Raw genomic sequence first — 16,772 nt, 5'->3', positions numbered from 1 at the left:
GCTTGACTAATTTTTATCCACTCTAGTAGTTCTTTGGATTTATGAAGTTTTTGAGAATATCAAGCCTGTAAATAAAGTTGTTAGGCAGATGTAAATGAAAAAAGATAGATGCAATAGTGCACAAAGTTAAAAAGAACTCACCTTATTTTGTGTCGTCTTTATCAGCAAATACTCCAGGATCGAATGAAGAAATTGAGGGTTTCCAGGAGGTGATGGACCAAATAAAAAAACAGCTACTTGGAGATTCACCTCATCTAGATGCCATCTCATTGGGTGGCATGCCGGGAATTAGCAACTACTCTTGCTGAGAAAATTTACAATGATCCAGTAATCACCTCTCACTTTGATGTCGGTTCTCAATGTCATGTGTCTTAAGTATATTCATTTAGAGAGTTGTTGCTTAGCATTTTGAATGGGGTTCTTCAACCTATTGATTGCAATGAAAAAAAATGGTGAATTAGCTAATGAGTTGCATAGATTCTTATTGACCAAGAGATTCTTAATTCTCATTGATGATGTGTGGGATGATAAAGTTTGGGACAATCTACATTTGTGCTTTAAAGAATTTCGGAATTGGGTTAGAATTATCCTCACAACCCGTCTGAGTAACAAATTCCAATTATGCTAAACATGAAAGTTAACCCCATCATTTTCGCTTATCTAGCCATGATGAGTGTTGGACATTATTACAAGAATGAGTTATTTCAAGGAAAGAGTTTTCCACCTGAAATTGTTGACGTGGGCGTTAGAATAGCCAAAAAATATAGAGGGTTGCCTCTTGTAACATCCTGCATTTTTGGGCTAGAATTTGAATTGTTACTCCTACGTGTATAAATTAAAATCTGATTATTTCTATATAAATATAAGTGTCATGATCATTTACCTAGTGTGAAAAGTGCTTTCGAGGTGAAGAATGCTCATAGAAAACAGTTAGAGTGAAGTGGAGTTAAGAACTTTTGATTCGACCAAATTTTGGTATTAAATCCTACAAGGATCAACTTTGAACGTGTATAACTTCTGAAATATATTGAATTTTGGGGCTCAAGACCCACCAAATTAAATATAATTGAGTCCTATTTCTAACGCATCCGATTTTGCCTTAATCTGATACCCGAGCGAAAAATCATGAGCATTTTTGTGAGAAACCAGTGTGGGTTTGCGATTTCAGCATGTCGCGGAGGATAATCTCCGCAATAAGCAACGTGGCATGGAGGTTAGCCTCCGCGATAAGGTTCATGCCATGCTGTTATGTAAAAGTCGTGTTGTGTTGTTTTATTTTCTTTAGGATGAGGGCTAATAAGGTCTGTTCACCTATGAACGACCTTTAAACACTATATGAACATATTTCTATCAGTTTTCATAACACAAAAGCTATTATTCCGCCCTCAAACACAAAATCCAAGAAAAGCTTAAGGGTTTCACCGTACGTTCATCTTTTGAGTTCCAACTTCCGATTACTTGTCAATTCTCTTGTGTCTAAGGCATGTACCTCTTTCCCTATACTTGTATTTTCTTAATGGCGTGAAAATTGGTTTATTATTCATGGTTTTGATATTGGGTTTTGAACTATGGGCTGAGGGTTTTGGATATGAATTGTTTGAATGTTTTCTCATGATTACTATCAAAGATAGATCAATTGTCAATCTAGAAGTAGGGAAGTATGTCTTGAACATACTGAAAGGGGTTTTAAAACCTAGAACACGGGAAGACATCCAATTAATAAGATAGGTGGATGTTAAAAAAGCTTCTCCCCAAAGAAATTCAGGGACTGCGCTTGTGAATATTAAGGCTCTAGTTACTTCCATAAGATGAGTATTTTTTGTTGCTGCTACTCCGTTTTGTTTGGGGTGCATCAGGACATGAACTTTGGTGCATATTCCCTTAGAAGTGAAAAAATTGCTTAGGCGGTCATTAAAAAACTCTCCCGTTATCACTCCAAAATATTTGAATCTTCTCGTGAAATTGGATGACTACATTCATGGAACAGATACTTTAAGAATCTCCGTAGACCAAAAGGCAAAACCTTAGTGGAATGATAATGAACATATCATAATCAACATTCACAAAATATTAGACTCAAACTATTCATCATGTGTATGAACCACACATTAAACTATTCATCATGTGTATGAACCACACACATTATTCGAAGTTGATTGAGAAATATTATTATCGTTGGCATAACCTAAGTTCCTCAGAAAGTCACTCATTTATCTCGAAACTCGAGAAGATTCAATAATCCACTACCCTGCACCCTGTCATCCGGTGCTAGCTTAAGAAATACCATCTGCTCCCCGATATGTCAGTTCAAAGCACTGTTTCATTTAATTGAGAGGGAAAAGGACTTCTTTGCATCCCTCTACTAGCTTTTTTTTTAAAGATGAATTTTAGCAACTTTCAAATAGTCACATATCTTCAAGAAAGTAATTCTTGATAAAATTAAACTTTACATACTGCAACTTAATGGGGCAGCAAGTGGCAATCATTCGAAAATTCCAATAAAAAAGATAAGTATCTGCTGTCTTGCTCACAAAAGTCATTACAAGTTTCATGACAAATCACTATTGACCTTTGATTGAACACTTTTTCTTGTGAAAACCTTCAACAAGATATCTCCTCTGCTGAGACAACTCCTCCATCTTCTGTTTGCACACCTGAACGGAATGTACATAGAAGAAATGGACCCCTTCACCCACCAAAACTTTTTACAATAAATAGATGTTGAACGGTGTATCAAACACTTAAAAGACTGATTGCAACACTTTTCCGAAATTTATGAGCAAAATATGGAACTGATCCATCATTGAAACTTCATAGCACTCAGATTCAAGGATATAGCAGATAACTTTTTTGAGATATAAGAAAAGGTTATTGTGAGATCCCGTAAAATTTCGATCATTTTATTCTTGACCCTCCTGCATGCGTAATGTCAATATTTGACTTGAATTATGTTAAGGGATGTTAAAAAAGTGTTTTGAGAAAGCTTTGGAATTTTCGGAAGGGGTTCGGGGCTATTTTGGGACCCTGAGGCAGTAAGTCTCCACGCTAGTGGCATGCCACACCACTTAACTTCCGCGATAAGGGAGTGGCACGGAGGCTAAGCTCTGCGATAGCGGCGTGTCACGCCGCTATGCATTTTTTGTCCAATTTTTGTTTTATTCACTTGGGTGGGGGGTTTTGGGTCCTTTTACCCCTTAAATGACCTTATAACACCAAATAGACCCCTTTCATTCACTTTTAAAAGATCAAACACTACTATTTTCTTCTCTAACTCTCAACCCAAGAAAACTCGAGGGTTTTGCTAAAAATTCATCCTTCAAGCTCCAAGCTTTGATTTTTCTTCAAATTCTTTGGTATTTCAGGCATGTTTCTCATTTTTTAACTTGAATTTTACATTGCGGTATTTATTTAATTAATATTCATGTGATTTAATTGATGGATTTGAAATTGGGTTGAAGAGTTTTGAGTGTTATTACTTGAATTTCTTTTCCTATGTTTTAAAAGGATTATTCATGCTTTAATTTATGGATTTTGGGTCTAAATTAGTGCATTGTGTTAATGGTTGGAATGGTGACATGAGTTTCCCCAATTTGATGGATTTTGACTTGATAAAACAATCGTGATTTTAAATATGGTTATTCACATAATTTAATTTGGTTTTGAACCCATTACATTGCATTAACGGATAATTGGATAACAATGATTTGAAATGCCCCCCGGTGACCATGATTTTGGATTTTAAATGAAACTTGAGAGTCTAATGGTTATATGAAATGGTTTGGCATAAACGGAATAGCTTGCAAGCATATTGGTATGACGATACCAAGTTGGTAAACGCCTTAATAAATGACTCCTGGGTTAATGGTTGGGTTTATGTGTAAAACTGTTTTAATTTGGGCTTCAAGAGAATTGTGTAGCTCATGTGAAGGTGTAGTCCCGGGGGGACCAACATTGGAAACTACGTTTGCCGACGTGGGGTTTATGTGACCATGTGTTTGGTGCACACAATATATTTTGGATGGCTATCACCTTGGTGTCTTTAGCCTTTCCTTGGTTTTCCTCGGTACATGCGGCTAACACACGTTGGGACCTTTTCGGCTGGGGGAGTCGGACTCATATAGCCCGTGGGTGTCTTTAGAACGGAGCGAGCTACACAATTCAGGCTAATTGTTTAAACTCTCATGTTTATGACCCTTGTGCCTATCCCAGCATCCTATATATGTATATAAACTGTTGTGCATGTGATTTATGACTGAATTTCGGTAATTGCACTATTTTATCCCTATCCCTTGAGTTGCATGCCAGTGCTCGCGCCGCTGACCGTCCCCGGACGCTTCACCGTTTCATGATGTAAGTTCGGAGGACTTTTCTGTTGCTCCTGTGCAACGTTAAGTGGTTGAGTACTTCTGTTGAGCTGCTGTGAAGTGGCGAGCCTCCATCTTTCGAAAGGCCCGGTTATTTCACTGCTTTCCTTATTGTCTTAGTTCTTTGGATTCTTTTTGGTCATAGTCGAGGGCATGTCCTGACTAAGTTGATATTTCTGGTTTAGAGGCTTTTGTGGACAGTAATGGGTTGGTTGATTGTTTTGAATCTTAGAAATTTCATTGGACTATCTATCTTTCTTATTACTATTTGGTTGGCTTCCGTTGTTTATATTTATGTGCTCTTGAGGTAAGGCTAAGGGGTTGTCTTCGGCCTATGGTGGGCTTGAGATTGCCCGTCACGGCCAGGCCCGGGTTCGGGTCGTCACAGTTACCAACATGAGTATAATACTAAAACATATTGAATTTCAGTGTTTGAATGAGTCAAAATGTAATTACGAGAATACGGCAAGAGCGTGCCAGATAAGAGTCGAGCAGATGGTCTTCTAGCTCAATATGGAGGCTGTATTATAACTTTGAACGCATATTTTGCAATGACTTCCTGTTGCATTCTCTGAATTTCCATGGCTGAATTGGCAACTGACATGCCACATTTGTGTACTTCAATGCTTTTTAGAGTTACGGTTTCACCAAAACGAGAAGGGATTTCCTCAAGCTGCTTACACTTGGTTAAAACCAAACGTTCAAGCTTAGGAAAAGCATTGTCGCAAACAGACAACTGTGAAATGTTGATGTTTTCCAAATTTAAATATTTGAGTTCAGGAAACTCCGAATCGTTCACTTCCCAGTCATTCCCTTCAAAGGCTCTGGAAAGTAACCTTAGAATCTCCAAGTTAAGCAATTCTCCAATGATTGAAATTTCAGACCAGGGTAGACGGAACTTGGACAAAGTCAATGCCCTTAGTTTTGAAGGAAAACTGAACACATGGAAGTTTGGCTGGATAGCTATTGGAAACCAGCTTGAGGAATTCAAGGTGACTTAGAAAGTCTAATCTGGGAAAGAGAACACACCTTCCCTTCACTTTTTCTGACTAACCAAAATGTCCCCGAAACTATACAATTCAACTTTCTCAAATATGGCATCTTTACCAAAATCATCTCTGCATCTTCAGCATAAGAGAGGCATGGAGTGCAAAAGGTGTCCAAATAAACTAATTGAGAGTTTGCAAGTGATACATCCATGTTCTCGTGCAAACTAAATGAAGCACTATGTTTTACTAGTATGTGCCTCAATCTTACCATCTTGAAAAGAGAACAAGGTAATATGACTTCTCCTCCCAATCCTCTTACCACCAAAGTTTCAAGATTCCAAAGGTTAGCTATAAATGAAGGAACTGAATTTGCATCAGTTTGAACAGCAAAGTACCTCAAATGAATTAGAGACTGTATTTCACTTGGAAAAGTACCTCCAATGTTGAAGGATTCCAAATCCAATACTGTAACAAGTTTGAAGCTTTCAAAGATGAAGGATATATCAGGTGGCCATAACAAGTTATCCGGATCTGTCACGTTGAATTGTAAAGAGCGGACGTTTGAGCGACATGGCCGCCACAAATCAATCTCATCCTGGTAAAATTGAATGAACAACGGTACTCCTTAGGCATTGCAGGAAGCATATCCTCTCCCCTGAATCAGATAAAAGGGACAAACAACACATGACAATGAGAGTTGGTATAAGCATGATACAATGAAACAGTATAATTCTCTGTACCTGTTCATTTGGTTAAGGAAATTTTCTTGCTTGGACTTTTCATGGCAAAAATTGTGCAAGAGATCATGAATGCAGCAGCTTTTCACCTTATTATTGGGTCTCTCCTCTATGACCGTTACTAGATTTCTACTAATAAGATCTTCCAAAAAATCTTGTGCAGTTTCTGTTCTTTTTTCCTTATTTGCTTGTACAAACCCTTCAGCTTGCCACAACTGAGTCAATTTTGAGACATGAATATCCTTTCCCTTTAAAAATCCTCCAAAATAGAGAAAACAGTGCTTCAGATAGTGTGGTTAATTATCATAACTGAATTCAATTAAAAACATACTCTCTCCCAAGTTGCCAATGATCTGCGAACCAAGACTTTCTTCTACTTCTTCCCACAAATCTGCTTTCTTATTTTTCTCTTTCAGAACACCAGCAACTAACATAATGAAAAGTGGCAACCCTCCATAACTTTTTGCTATTCGAAATCCCACATCTCCAAGTTCACGTGGACAGCTTTCCCCTTGAAACACCCCTTCCTGTAACAGTGTCCAACTCTCATCATCTCTGAATAAACGAAGATGATGAGGTTCACTCTCACATTTAGCATATATGGCAATTTCACTCAGCTGGGTTGTTAGAATAATTCTACTCCCATTCTGAACATCTCTGAAGCACATATATAAATGGTCCCATACTGTTTTATCCCATACATCGTGAATGAGAATCAAGAATCTCTTGGTCAACAAGAATCGACACAGCTCATTAGCTAATTCAACATCTTCTGTTTCAGTACGATCAGCAGGCTCAAGAACATCATTCAAGATAGTAAGCAGCAACTCTTTCCATGAATATACTTGAGTCACACGACACTTTGCATGAACATCAAAGTGAGGGGTGACTATGAGATCATTATAAATCTTCTCCGCAAGAGTGGTCTTCCCAATTCCAGGGATACCAACTATGGAGATAATATCTAGATTGGACGATCTTCCAAGTAGCTGCTTCTTTATTTTGTCCATTGCCTCCTGAAAACCCTCAATTTCTTCATGTTCTCTGGAAGTATTTGCTGCTAAAGATGGAACAATATTCATGGAGGTCTTTGCAACTTTGTGCACCGTCACATCTGTCTTCTTTCTTCCACAAGTCTCACTAACCACTTCATTTACCAGATTAATATTCTTAACAACTTTTGAAATCCAAAGAACCTTGTAATGGAGAGGATGAGAACTGGCCAAGCAAGGTCAATGATAAATTCTGCCATGTATGCCATTTCAGTAACTCCTAATGCGAGACAATGAACTTCATCAAATCACTGTTTTCTGCAAAATAATCTCTCAGACACAATATGCCTTTCTTGACTAATCCAGTGTGATACTTCAAGTCAATAATAGAATCGAGCTTAGAATATAACAGCTCCTCCAAGTTTCCCAAGAAACAATTCAGAAATCCTAATCCATTTGTCTTGGGAAAGCTATAACTTGACAAGTTTTGGGCTTTAAGAAAAATCATTTCGACCTCTGCCTCAACAAACTTCAGCAATTGGTTGACATCAGAGAAATATAACAAGTAATAACAAGCGGGTTTATAACCCCTAAAAGAGAAAAAACATACATAGTTTGTAGCTAGAACACATTTTGTGAGGTCTTTGAGTCCTTGATGCATATTGTAGTATTGTACAACATCTGCAAGAAAATGCCCCAAGTACATTAGTTTCCTTTTGATTATTCTGATTAAGTTCTTTGGAAAAGAGATTGAACCAGAATCACAGTGAAGCACTCTGTCAAGGCGGTTTGATAAAAAGTTGATAAGGCCATCAACATCTGTCAAAGTAGTGATGCAAGGTGATACATCCAGAACTTGAAACCATACCCTTTTGTACTCTACCTTGAGAGACTCAATCTCTTGTAGCAAATCAGATAATGAAAGTCTCATTTTCTCAGTGCTGCTTCCGTCCATGAAACTTTCATGATGAGAACCACTAATTTGTGCTAACTTATAGACAGTCGCTTCAGCATGCATTAGGAGGTCATGCAATTCGTTAAGCTCTATGTGCTGCCCGAGAACATCCATGAGAAAAGCTATAATGAAAATAAGCTTTTCATGAGCACTTTCGATCAGCTACAAAATTTGAGCTTTCAAAGAGGCTTTGTGCTTCAGAAGATCCATCAAGCTTCCCTCATACTCAAGAAGCTTAAAAGCCAGAGTCAAAAATTGTAGAACAAGATTGATTTCCCTTCTTTTGTTGCTATCTACCATAGCATCCTCATAAGATGGAGGATCAAAAAGATATGTTACCAGGAGCAACAATCCATACTAAAACTTTTTAACCTCATTTGCTATAAAAAATGTCAAATTGGTTTCATCCTTTAGTAGAAGATTCTCAAGAATATATTCATGAAACCCCTCCAAAACCAAATACATATTATGACTATCTGAGGATAGTACCTCTGAGGATTTTGGCATGCTGAAATAAGAATCAACGACCCCAAAGTTAACAGGAAGAAAGTTCAACAGATTTATCATAGGACGGTCTAGTGATGATGATGCGGAAATCTTGGGACATATCTGTCTAATCACTGCCTTAATAAACTTGAACTTCAGAAGCAATTGAAAATGCAAGCAATTAATTTCCCTGGACAAGTCTTCTTTCTTTGCATTATGAGAAAGAGAACTAATGATTGAACATGCTTGGCTAGTCACAAATTGAATAAGGATCAAGAAATCAACTATCTTAGCTTGCTCTTTGCACTGCTCCAATGCATCCATGGCAGACGTTTTTAAGAGTAACAGCTCTTCTTGAAAATAGTCAATCAGATCTTTCAGAGGAGCTATTATGTTGGCTTCACTGTTTAGTAGCTGAATCAGATCAACATCTACCTTGAAATTATTAATCTTCACTAAAACAAAAGACACACGGTCAACTGCAGTAGTCTTGTCCAGTTTCTCATCATAGGAGTAGATTGCAATTGCTGCCTCAATGAAGAGAGCTTCTAAATGTGATTGAAGAGAAATCAATTCTCCCAGTGGAGTGCGGTCTGTTGTAATGTCCCAAAGAAACCTAGAAAGATAAGAAAGTCCTTGTTGGAGATGGAGCCACGGAGTTGGATAATCATGTAACTCTTCCAGATTATCACGGAGAGCACTAATAAAATGAAGCATATTTTCAGCACTCGCTATAGTCTCTGATCTTGATAACTTTATCCCCATCAAGGCACTGAGATAAATCTGCCTCAGTTCTTAGCTAAAAGGACGACTTACCAATTTCTGCAATTTAGAGAACTGGCAATCCATATTGCAGGTCGACCCCAAGAAACATTGGTGTGCTGTAATATAAGCTACTTCCTCCACATGGGTGAACAGATCCTTCATACTCTCATGCTCAATGCACCGACTTGCAGTTAGTGTGAAGAAGACTTGTAGATATCTCAACTTCTTTCTAAGCAGATAGTTGGGCAGAAAAGGAGGACACAGACTTAATTTGAACAGCATTTGAGCAGCACCATGAAGCAAGGCTTTGACAAACCCCACCATCTCCATAGTAATTTGGCTAGATGATCTTGATGGCTTTGAAGCTTTGACTCGTTCAGCAATATTTTCGGGTTTAATTATTTTCAGCACCTCTGAAATCATTTGTCTAGTTGATCTTGATGGCTTTGAAGCTTTGAGTCGCTCAACAATGTTCTTCAGTTTAAATATTTTCAGCAGCTTCTTGTCCGAACATATCTCAGACAAGCCAGTGTGAGCTTCTAGAAATAGGGGCCTAAGTTGTGTTGATATCCCATTCTCAGGGTAACACATCTCCAGTTCCTCGAGAAATACAGCTACCTGACTTAGATGATTCAATTGATTAATCTTCCAACTATACAAATACCGGTCCTTCACAAGATTTATGGCATATATCACATCGCGACACTCCTTGGCCGTGTCCTTTCCACCTTTTCAGTTTCCTCGAACTGTTGGGTTCATAAAAAATCCTGCAAGTAATAACATAAATATCTTCCGAGTTTGACAGTAACACATTTCATGCATTTAACTCATTTCATAACCCACTAAACATTGAACATTCCAGTATCTCAAATTCATCAATTTTATTCTTTACAAGTGCATGAAAGGCCTAGATGCTTCAACTATTCACCAAACAAAGAGTAAAGTAGGAACAATAATCTCCATCATAATCCGTTTTCCACAGCTGTCCGTAGCTGCTCAACTATATATATGGTCAGACAAGTATCTTCTAACAAACTCAGAAACCTCACCTAAAACCAACTGTGGGACCAACACTAAATGAGTCCCTGGACCCTGTTATTAAATATGGTATAATTAGATAGTTTAAATTTGGGAATATTCCTGATGTAAGCCAAGTTTTGGTAGAGAAGCACAAGTCAAAGGTATGCAAACTCAAAAAATATCTTTACCGTCTAAAACATTCTCTATGGGCTTGGTTTGGAAGGTTCACTCAACTTGTAAAGAAGCAAGGGTACGTGCAACAGTTCTTGAAGTATATAGCGTACACTCAACATTCACTAGAAAGAAAAACAACACTTTTTGTAGTGCATGTCAACGATATCACCTGATAGGAGATGATGTGGTTGAAATAAGAAAATCTACAGCGGCTCCTTGCCTCAGAACTTGAGATAAAAGAAGATAATAGGAGTGAAAAAAATGAAATGCAGTTCCTTTATCTATATGTTTCATCTAATTATTAAGGGGAAACACATGCTCCATATTCTATATGTTTCATCTAATTATAAAGGGAAAACACATACTCCATATAAGTTGCACCCTGAACTTCTTATTTGAATCAAAAGAGAAATGAAATAAGGAAAGACAGACAGGAATTACAACTTACTTTTGTATTGGTGGAAATTGAGCTTAAAAAAAAACCCTGCTAAACACCTTATAATACAGCGATTTGAAGCCCTCAAAACGCCCAAGAAACAAATACCAGCAACTAAGAAAGCAAAGTGAGGGAAAACTAGTAACTACTTCCAATCATCTCTCTTTTGCTTCTTTTCTGTTTAGAGGGAAAAAAAAAAAGGTGGGTGGGACTCATTTAAAGCAGACTCGAATCATATTGAAAGACTTTGTTTTCAAATTATTTTCACAACTGGCAACTGTGAGATTAATTTGTGAGATTAATCCTCCCAACGAGACTTATTAATATTTAGTCGTCTGTACTTGTATTCTAATCTCATATAGCTGGGGCCTGCAGTGTCCGTTAGTTCACAATCAACTAATTGATTTTAAAATTATTAAAATCAAATTAAATATAATATATATTTATTGATTTAGGTTTCATAACTAACCATACATGAAAATTAAAATAAAATCAAATTAAATATAATATATATTTATTGATTTAGGTTTCATAACTAACCATACATGAAAATTAAAATAAAACAATTCATTAAAAGAAAAATTAAACTAACTCTTATGCAATAAAGGAGCTCCAAAAGAGAATAACTGTGGTCAAGCCAAAAATATCAAGAAAAATAAAGAAAACCTGTTTGTTTTTGTTTTGTACAAAAGCACAATTCATTCAAAAAGAAAAACAAAATTCTCAAATTATCACAATAAAATAGTATGATGGTGTATGTCTAATACAAGATATTTAAATTACAAATAAATTTTGAGATAAATATATATAAGAAATTTAAAATTATTCTTAAAAAAATAATATATATAGAGAGAGGCGGGCTCATGCTAGTACAGTCCCAATATATATTTTTTTTGTTTCAATTTATGTGAGACAAATATAATTTAGATAATCAATCATTAAAATAACTTAAGTTTTTAATTATTATGATTTATAATATTTTTTCTTATTTCAATTTAAGTGGCACTGGTATAATTTCTAGAGTCAGCCAAATATTTTATATCTTTTAAATTTTTAGGTTGTTAATTATGTGATTTATAATATTTCTTACATAATTTTTCAATAAGATATGAATTCTCTTTCCGTCTCAGTTTATGTGACACAAATAAAATTTCGACAGTCAATCAAATCTTCTTATATTTATTTATTTATTCATATTAAGTTTTTAATTATTGTAATTTACAATATTTTTTATCTCATTTTCAAACAATATATGTTACTTTATGTCTTCCTCTGTCTCATTCCAATTATGTGGCACTAATATATTTTCAATAGTCAACTAAATTCCTTATGTTGACATATCATTTTGTGTCTATTTTACCTTTTCTATGAAATATTTTTAATGTTTCAATGCTTAGATGATCGTAATAATTAATTAGGGGTGATATAGTAAAATCACGATTGAAGCAGCGAAACAAACATGTCTTAAATGATTTATAATAACTAGATAGAAGTGATATAACAAAATTACTATAACAAATATTTGTGAAAAAAATTTAAGTGGGCGTCACATAAAATGTCAAGTTAATTTAAAATGTTGAGAGTTAATTTATTATTTTATATCTATATTAATTTTGTAATACTTAGATGACTTATAATAATTAATCAGGAATGATACAGTAAAATCATAATTGAAGCAGCTGAAGCAGGCAACAGAAGTAGACATGTCGACCTGCTGTCTCCTTACCCCCTCTTCTTATATATACTGTCGATTTGGTTCGGTTATGTCTTCAATTTTTTTTAACAAAATCAAAATTAACGTAAATATTATTGATTTTAAAAAATATAAAATCAAATTAAATAAAAATTAATGTATTTAATTGATTTGGTTTGATTTTTTGATTTGCTTTAACAATTCATAAAATGTTGATTTGTTTGTCCAACTCATTACCATGATATTGAAAAGGTTGCAATTACTCCTTACCGATAGAGAGCATACTTCTACCTTACAATATACCCTTGTAGAGTTTTCCCACCTTGGTATGAGAATAACAGAATTGCAAAAGAACGCAATAAAGATATGATCAGAAACACTTGTCACTTCTGTCTTACAAAAAATTTTTAAAAATTTGGGTTAGATATATTTTGTAGGGATCGAAATCATCAGGGCATTATTTGGAAGCTAACAATTGCATATCATCGCAATAAAAATTCAGATGACAAAAAAAAATTTACTAAAAATATATTCTTGATTTGTTTTGGTTAATTGACCTACCTATTGAAAACTAATATTGAAAAAAACATTAAATTTATTGGGAGAATGATCTTCTCCTAAACAAAAATTTCCAAATGACTACATTGTGGATGATACTATTCTATTATCTTTGAGAAATAAAGATCTTCCATTTATAATGGTTAAAAACTTCTCCTCCAATAAAGAATTAACCAAGTATGGAAGAGATATTTTACTATGTAGAAGGAATCCTTTTCCACCAACAAAAGTTATTCTAACTATGGTAGAAACTCAGGTAAAGTAGGAAATAGTTTCACAAGCCTCTACTTCTACTAACTAAAGAGTCGCTGAGACAGACCCCCAGCTGACTCAAAACGAACTAAAAATAACTGATCAAATACTGCATAAAGCTGAAAGTCTGAATAAATGGGTCCTTGAACTATGAGGACTCACCAATTGTCGGGATGTAGATGGAGATGATCACAGTCAATCAAGCTGCTAGAACTGAGCATCTGTACCTACATTATCAAACAATGTAGCACATAGATATATATGTGGATCAGTACTTTTGGAATGTACTGAGCATATGGGGGTGAATGCATAAGTAAAACAATAATGCAATATTTAAGCAAAATCTTTCAAAGGATGCATGCTAAGTGTAAATGACTTACCTTGACTCGAATAAAACATATACTATGCAATGATAAAACATGAATATGTAGAGCGTAGAAAATCTTTATGAGTCATAGCACTTAGTTCTGAAAGTTGTACTTATACTCTTTCTATTGGGAGTTTCTTCTAACCGACATAAACCATGTGAGCCATCATGGAGTCCAACGTCTTACCCATATTGGAAAGAGCTGTTCTACCCTTGCCATCAGAATAGAACCTTATCTAAAGTGATCACTAACTTAGAACACTATGGGTGCTTAAACCTACGGTGGCTCATAATTCTGGGGCATGAGACCTTGGAATCATACCCAACTCGGTGCTAAATACTACTCCCATACTTACTGCTCAGAATTTTAGGAAATACATCTTAAAATAGCACAAGGGTTTATAATGAAAACCAATTATGCTTCTCTTTCTTAAAATCTCAAATTATATGAACAATGTGGATTCCTTATCTTAGCTTAGGATCAAAAAATTAATTTCTTTCTTAAATCTTGGTAAACAACTTATAAAAGAGGCTTAAAATCATAATCTTCTTGAAATATCAATACTTAGACTTAGGGATTAAAACCCATGCTTTAAACTCATGCAAATTCATAGAAAAACGTCATGCTCAATATACTTCTTGAAATACTTCAACAATATCAAGATACTGAAATCAAGAATCATAGTATCATGCTTAAAACTCAATTGAAAATTTGTCAACTCATATCACACGCATAAACATATGAAAATAGATATGCAATTCAATAGTTAAATCACTTGTAACATCATAATCTTCAAATAATGATAATTGGGTATGAACCCTAAATTGAAACTCATGTAAATTCGACTTTAAAAACTAGTTTTGGGCACAAGGATGAAAAAGGTATCCTTGTTCATAACCCTACATACCTTATTGGATTAATTTGATGTAGAGAGCTGACTTTAAACGCCCAAAGATGTTCTTGAAGGCTTCTTCTTGAACTTCTTGTATTAGGAAGCTTGGGTCTTGCTTTTCTTGAGATTTTTGATCACCAGATTCGTAGACTACGAAACAAAGAAGTTCCCTTGGTCAAAGTTCTTTGGAGAAATCATTTAGTTGAGGGTGCCACATGGGAAGCAGAAGCAGACATGCGAACCAAATATCCTTACTTTTTCTCTGCAAACTCAGACTCAGCCTAAGGTACCAGTCTTCTTTAGCTCAGTTCTTTTCCAATCTTAGTTTCAGCCTTGTGATTATCTTCAAGTCATTTCATGCATTCACAGATTAGTTTAGTCGTTCATCATGATTTAGATTCAGCCATGCAACTATGTTTTCAGTTATGCATGCCAGTATATCATCTTAGTTCCTCAGTATCCTTAGCTTAGCTAGTCTCATTCGAGGACAAATGTTTCCAAGGGGGGATATTGTAATACCCCATACGTTCTTAGCTTAACTTAGCTCTTAGTGATTACTTAAGACACTTAGAACCTAAAAATAAAAGTAAGTGCTGAGACTTAGTCATTTCTAAAGCTCCTAAAAGTCAATGATTTTATTTTTGACCTTCTTGACCTTGGAATGTCAATTTCTAAGTTGTTCATGATTGGGGTTGGTGATAGTACATCCCAAGTGAGTTTCAGAATTTTTGGACGAGCGTAGAGATGTGTTTGGATCAACAAAACAATAGCATCCCATGATATGCCCATGACACGTGCTCCATTTCAACGCTAGGGGAGCCCGCGATATAGCCCACGGCGTGCGCTCCATCGCGCGCTCCCTTATTTTTCCAGCTTCTGTTTTAGCGTATTTAAGGGCCAGTGCTTATACACTTCATGTGTATTCAAGTTCATTCTCAGATTCTATTAAGTAAGTAACAACTTTACTTTATGATTTAAGTTATCCCTCATAAAATCTGTGAACTTCAGTCATATAACTCATGTTTTAGAGTATAATCAGGCCTCAGAAATTCATGATACTAGTGAAATTCACATTATATAATGTATGCCTCAGGTTAGATCCCTTTAATGAGTCTATGCCTTTGACATTCTATTCCCCAAGCTTTAGTTAAGTGTCAAAGTTATATATAGTATTTTTTTGTGCTTTAGGTCCTTATGCGTTAGCCCTTCAACATCCTCTCCTTATGTTAATATAGTGGTAATGATAATGGATAAGTAATGGTTTAGATGAGAGAGAGAGTTGATGACCGTTATTAAGAAAGATTATTTATGTTTTTTCTATCTAAGGCTAAAGGATGAAGAAATATTGAGGTAATTCTTTGGTACATGTCATAGTTAGTTGAGAATTCTGGGTATGTCTTCTTAATAATAGTGCAAGAAAGTTGTTATTGATAGAGGTTTGGAGAATGTGGGAAGTATGCCTTTATGTGTGTTTGCCTTGAAGTTCATATGTGGTTATAATGATAGGCTTGAATGTCATGTTGGAATGTAAGTGGATGAATGCAATATGCATTAGTGAATTCATAGTAAGAGTTTCGAGTTAGTTATTGAAGTGGTAAGGCATATTATGCTTAGGGTATGAGCTCTAAAAGAGACATAGAAGATTAAATCATGTGTCTTAGACTATTATTATGGTGTGGCGTATTGTACCTTGTATTTTGAGTTAGGCTTGATCATGGTGAGACAATTCAGTTCAGTTTAGACCTTTGTAGATGGATTTATCAACGCCATGTGAAAATTTTAAGTTGGATCAAATGAGTATGGTATGTAAGGGGAATAGTATAGTTAAGGGAGTATTTGAGAAGTGTTTCTAAGCTTAAAAGTAATAAGTTGCATTGCCTAAAGCCTGGTAATTCTTTCCTAGTTTATGATTTATATGTCTATGTCCCATGCTATAGAGTTGTATCAATGTGGTGATTCCGTAGTCAGATGTCTTGTTCAGATCATGCCTAGAATTTTTTTCTCCCTTATGTTATTAGAATTTCTTAGAAAAGTGTTGAATAAATACTCCATTTGAGTATAAGCAGTCAGTATGATCCAGTCCATTTAGCC

General features: G+C 35.4%; 2 pseudogenes; one reads left to right on the top strand and one right to left on the bottom strand.

Moving 5' to 3' along the window:
- Positions 1–258: 258 nt before the first annotated feature.
- On the top strand, positions 259–834 carry LOC107846484 (annotated as a pseudogene).
- Positions 835–2,259: 1,425 nt separating this feature from the next.
- Positions 2,260–10,020, bottom strand: LOC107846483 (annotated as a pseudogene).
- Positions 10,021–16,772: the final 6,752 nt, after the last annotated feature.

Source organism: Capsicum annuum, chromosome 11, assembly GCF_002878395.1.
Source record: "Capsicum annuum cultivar UCD-10X-F1 chromosome 11, UCD10Xv1.1, whole genome shotgun sequence".
Classification (NCBI taxonomy): domain Eukaryota; kingdom Viridiplantae; phylum Streptophyta; class Magnoliopsida; order Solanales; family Solanaceae; genus Capsicum; species Capsicum annuum.
Note: the sequence above shows the minus strand (reverse complement) of the source record. Positions and strands in the feature narration are given on the sequence as shown.